Source organism: Chiloscyllium plagiosum, chromosome 5, assembly GCF_004010195.1.
Source record: "Chiloscyllium plagiosum isolate BGI_BamShark_2017 chromosome 5, ASM401019v2, whole genome shotgun sequence".
Lineage (NCBI taxonomy): Eukaryota > Metazoa > Chordata > Chondrichthyes > Orectolobiformes > Hemiscylliidae > Chiloscyllium > Chiloscyllium plagiosum.
In genome coordinates, this window is record NC_057714.1 from 119,995,462 (window position 1) to 120,001,032 (window position 5,571).

Below are 5,571 nucleotides of genomic sequence, written 5' to 3' on the forward strand. Positions count from 1 at the left end.
GAGGTTGGCAAATGTGTACCATTATTTAAGAAAGGTGGTAAGGACAAGCCAGGGAACTATAGACCAGTAAGCTTGATGTCAGTGGTGGACAACTTGTTGGTGGGAATCCTGAGGAACAGGATTTACATGTATTTGGAAACCGGCGTGTCTGTATTTGGAAAGGCGAGGACTGATTAGGGAGTCAACATGGCTTCATGTGTGGGAAATCATGTCTCACGAACTTCATTTGAGTTTTTTCAAGAAGTAACAAAGAGGATTGATGAGGGCAAAGTAGTTGACGTGATCTATTTGGACTTCAGTAAGGCATTCGACAAGGTTCCATAGAGGGAACTCGCCATTTGGATCCAGAACTGGCTCAAAGGTGGAAGATAGAGGGTGGCAGTGGATGCTTGTTTTTTGGACTGGAGGCCAGTGAACAGTAAATTGCCACAAAGATCGGTTCTGGGTCCACTACTTTTCGTCATTTATATAAATGATTTGGATATGAACGTAGAAGGTATAGTTAATAAATTTGCAGAAGACACCAAAATTGGAGGTGTAGTCGACAGCGAAGAAGGTTACCTCAGATTACAATGAGATCTTGATCAGATGGACCAACGGGCTGAGGAGTTGCAGATGGAGTTTAATTTAGATAAATGCGAAGAGCTGCATTTTGGGAAAGCAAATCTTAGCAGGATTTAAACACTTAATGGTAAGGTCCTATGGAGTGTTGCTGAACAAAGAGACCTTGGAGTGCAGGTTCATAGCTCCTGGAAAGTAGAGTCGCAGGTAGATAGGATAGTGAAGAAGGTGTTTGGTATGCTTTCTTTTATTGGCCAAAGCATTGAGTATAGGAGTTGGGAGGTCATGTTGCAACTGTACAGGACATTGATTAGGCCACTTTTGGAATATTGTGTGCAATTCTGATCTCCTTCATATTGGAAGGATGTTGTGAAACCTGAAAGGGTTCAGAAAAGATTTACAAGGATGCTGCCAGAGTTGACGGATTTGAGCTATAGGGAGATGCTGAATAGGCTGGGCCTGTTTTCCCTGGAGCATCGAAGGCTGAGGGGTAACTTCATAGAGGTTTATAAAATCATGATGGCCATGGATAGGATTAATAGACAAAATCTTTTTCCTGGGGTCGGGGAGTCCAGAACTAGAGGGCATAGGTTTAGGCTGAGAGGGGAAAAGACATAAAAGGGACCTAAGGGGAAACCTTTTCACACAGAGGGTGGTGTGTGTGGAATGAGCTGCCAGAGGAAGTGGTGGAGGCTGGTACAATTACATTATTTAAAAGGCATCTGGCTGGGTATATGAATAGGAAAGATTTAGAGGGATAAGGGCCAAGTGCTGGCAAATGGGTCTAGATTAGGTTGGTATACCTGGTCGGCATGGACAAGTTGGACCAAAGGGTCTGTTTCCATGCTGTACATCTCTATGACTTTAAGACAAAGACTGCATCAAACAGCTTTAGTATATGTGAATGTACATCGTAATCATTTTTATGAATAATGTATATTTTTGCAATTAAACAAGGAATCTGTTCTTATCAGTTTAATATCAGATATGTCCTTCATCTGGAGACCACACAATAAATTGATTTTGGATCAGGGAGGTGGAATAGGGCTTGCTCCATATACCCCATGCATTGACTCAATATTGTAGTAGTCAAAGAGTTTGGGGCTGGAAAAGCACAGCCAGTCAGGCGACATCCGAGAAGGAGAATCAACGTTTCGGGCATTAACCCTTTATCAGGAATGAGGCTTGTGACCCAAGGGGGTTGAGAGATAAGTGGGAGGGAAAGGGGTTGGTGAGAAGGTAGTTGAGAATGTGATAGGTAGATGGGGGTGAAGGTGATAGGTCGGAGAGGAGGGTGGACCAGATAGATAGGAAGAAAGATGGACAGTTAGGACGGGTCAAGAGGGCAGTGCCAAGTTGGAAGTTTGGATCTGGGATAAGGTCGAGGGAGGGGAAATGAGGAAACTGGTGAAATCCACATTGATCCTGTATGGTTGGAGGGTCCCAACGTGGAAGATGAGGCATTTTTCCTCCAGGTGTCAGGTACTAAGGGTTTGGTGTTGGAAGAGGCCCAAGACTTGCATGTCCTTGGTGGAGTGGGAGGGGAGTTAAATTGTTCGGCTATAGGGTATTGGGGTTTTTTGCGGGTGTTCTGGAGATGTTCTTTGAAAAGTTCTGCAAGCTGGCGTTCTGTCTCCCCAATGTAGAAGAGACTACATCAAAAACAATGGACACAGTAGATGACGTGTGTGGAAGTCTCTGATGGATATGGAAGGATCCTTTGGGGCCTTGGACTGAGGTAAGTAGGGGGGAGGTGTGGGCCCAGGTTTTGCGCTTCTTGCATTGGCTGGGGAAGGTGATGGGAGTGGAGGCCAGGTTCGTGTGGTTGGGGGGGGGGGGGGGGGTGTGAACCTAACGAGCCGACTTTAACGAGGGAGTTGCAGAGGGAATGGTCTTTACTGCATGCAGATAGGGGTGGGGAGGGAAATATATCCCTGGTGGCGGGATCTGTTTGTCGGTGGCAGAAATAGCAGAGGATAATGCGATGTATCCAGTGGTTGGTGAGGTGAAAGGTGAGGACCAGGGGGCTTCTGTCAGCACACGCCTCATTCACAAACCTAACAACAGTTAATTTGCTAAAATAGCTCAAGCGTTTATTCCTGTGCCTGCACTCGGTTTTTCTTTGATAGTTTGCACTATACTGCTCAACTTTTCTAAATGTGTGGGGTAAGAAGGGCTTTTGCCCGAAACGTTGATTTTCCTGCTCCTCGGACGCTGCCTGACCTGCTGTGCTTTTCCAGCACCACTCTGATCTAAACTCTGGTTTCCAGCATCTGCATTCCTTACTTTTGCCTACTTTTCTAAATGCGTACCGAGTGCTTAAAAAGTGCTTCTTTTCTCATACATTGCATCTGTCCATACGTTGAACCCCGATCTTTCCATATAAACATGCAAATCCCTTGCCAGCTGCTCAACTCAAACTCACTCTGGTGCAAATCTACTCATTCCAAAAACGGGTTGTTCAGCTCTCTCTCCCTCTCTCTGTACACCTAAATGTTATTACCTCATCCTGCTGCAGGCTATGCCTCCTCTCCCGAATGTCACCACATGGCATCAGAAGTGACTAACAAAAAGGGAGATGGAAAAACTGAGGCCGCCCACCAGTTTTCCCTCATTGCAAAAGGCATTTCAGTAAAACCGAAAAGGGTGAAGTGTTTTATGTTCCTCCATGTTGCCAGCGATAAAGCTATCAAGGTTTCAATAGCTTTGACTTTGATGGCAGTGTGGATAACTTGGATGTATTGATAATAGAGATTTTATGAACACTGTGAGTCAAGAGAAAAACCTGATTTATTTAAGATACATGTTTCTCATTAGACTGCAAGGGCAGTTGGAAACAATAGGTATCTGACTGACCTGAAAAATAATGCAAGGCCTATGAGTTTCAGCAACTTACCAATTCACTGACACAGGACAAAACTGTGTATAGTATCACAAATGAACAAGTCAGAAGCAGATTACTCAGAGAGCCAATACTTACATTAGCAAGTGCAATAGACATTTGCAGAGTTAGTGAAATGAGCCAGGGTCAACTGAGGTGGTGCATGATTAAGTGGAATTGCCTGTACACAAACTGGGAAAAGCATTGAGAAAGCAAAGAGACAACTACACAAATTTGACAACAACATGTGAGAAACATGAAGACACAAAGTAATCTTGCTTATGGGAAGAAGTCAGAAATGATAATTGCAGGTTTACTAATGCTTTTATGCACTTTGTTGCTTCAGACAGAACTTAAAGTTTCACAGTACTATCTTCCCAAACTGTTTAGAGTGATTGAGATGTACAGCACGTAAACAGATCTTTCAGTCCAACTCGTCCACGCCGACCAGATATTCCAACCCAAACTAGTCCCATTTGCCAGCACTTGGCACATATCCTTCTAAATCTTTCTTATCCATATACCCCATCTAGACACATTTTAAATGCTGTAATTGAACCAGCCTCCACCATTTCCTCTAGCAGCTCATTCCACATACCTAGCACCAGTGTGAAAAATTTGCCCCTTAGGTCCCTTTTATCTCTTTCCCCTCTCACCCTAAACCTATGGCCTCTTGTTCTGGACTCCCCTACTCCAGGGAAAATACCTCATCTACTTATCCTACCAATGCCCCTCATGATTTTATAAACCTGTATAAGGTCACCCCTCAGCCTCCGTACTCCAGGGAAAACAATGCCAACCTATTCAGCTTCTCACTGTGAAAACAATCCAAGTTTGTCCTACCTCTCCTATAGATAATACACTCTAATCCAGGTAACATCCTGGTAAACCTCTTCTGTGCCCTCTCCAAATCTTCTACATCCTTCATCTAATGCAGCAACCAGAAATGTACACAGTACTTCAAATGTGGCCTGATCAAACTCCTATAGAGTTGCAGCACGATTTGTTAACTTTTATACTCAATGTCCTGACTGATGAAGACAAGTGTGCTGTATGCCTTCTCTTCCATGTTGCCCACTTTTGTTGCCACCAATTTGCTTTCTGCCCATGCATTCTTTACCCATGATGTGACCACGTCATTATATATGCTATCTATGAGGATCTCAGCCTTGTAGATTTTTGTTTTATTCACTTGTCACGTGTGGGCATCGTTGACTGCCAGCATTTATTGCCCGTCCTAATTGCCCCTTGAGAAGGTTGTGGTGAGCTGCTTTCTTGAACTAATGCAGTCCACCTGCTGTAGGTTTTCACACTATGCCATTAGGGAGGGAATTCCAGGATTTTAACTCCGTGACAGTGAAGGAACAACGATGTATTTCCAGGTCAGGATGGTGATTGGTTTGGAGGGGAACTTGAAGGTGGTGGTGTCCCATGTATCTGTTGCCTTTATCCTTCTAGATGGGTTTCAAAGGTGATTATTCTGTTGTTTGTTTTGAGGCTAATCTCCAGTGTCTGGGACCTTGTTTGTGGTTAAAAAGGATACAAAGATCTCTGTCAGCAATCTCCTCCTCTGCCACCTTCAGTACCTTGTGATAGATCCCATCAGGCCCTGGGACTTAGCTACCCTAATGTTTTTCAAAACACCCATCACCTCTCCTTCTTAATATCGACATGCCTTAGAGTATCAACAAACCTCTCTCTAAACTTACCAATGTAACGTACTCATTAAAGACCTCACCTACATTCTCTGACTGCACAATTTAAATTCCCTCCTTTGTCCGGTGCAGACATAATCTGGCAGATTATCTTTGTTAAAAAGTGTGGTGCTGGAAAAGCACAGGCAGCATCCGAGAAGAATGGGGGTGGGAGGGTGGGCTGAGAGGTAAATGGGAGGGGTGTGGTGTTGGGGGAGAAGATAGCTGGGAATGCAATAGGTAGATGAAGTTGGGGGGTGATAGTGATAAATCGGTGAGGAGGGTGGATCGGATAGGTGGGAATGGAGATGGACAAGTAGGCGCATGGGGTGGCGTTGATACAGTCATCGATATGGTGGAGGAAAAGGTGGGGAGTTGTGCTAGTGTAGCTGTAGAAGATTCCTTGTTGTGATTTGAGGGGTTGGGGTTCCCATG

At 44.4% G+C, this 5,571-nt stretch overlaps 1 pseudogene; it reads left to right on the forward strand.

Moving 5' to 3' along the window:
- Positions 1-1,497: 1,497 nt before the first annotated feature.
- On the forward strand, positions 1,498-1,673 carry LOC122550388 (annotated as a pseudogene).
- The last annotated feature ends 3,898 nt before the right edge of the window (positions 1,674-5,571 follow it).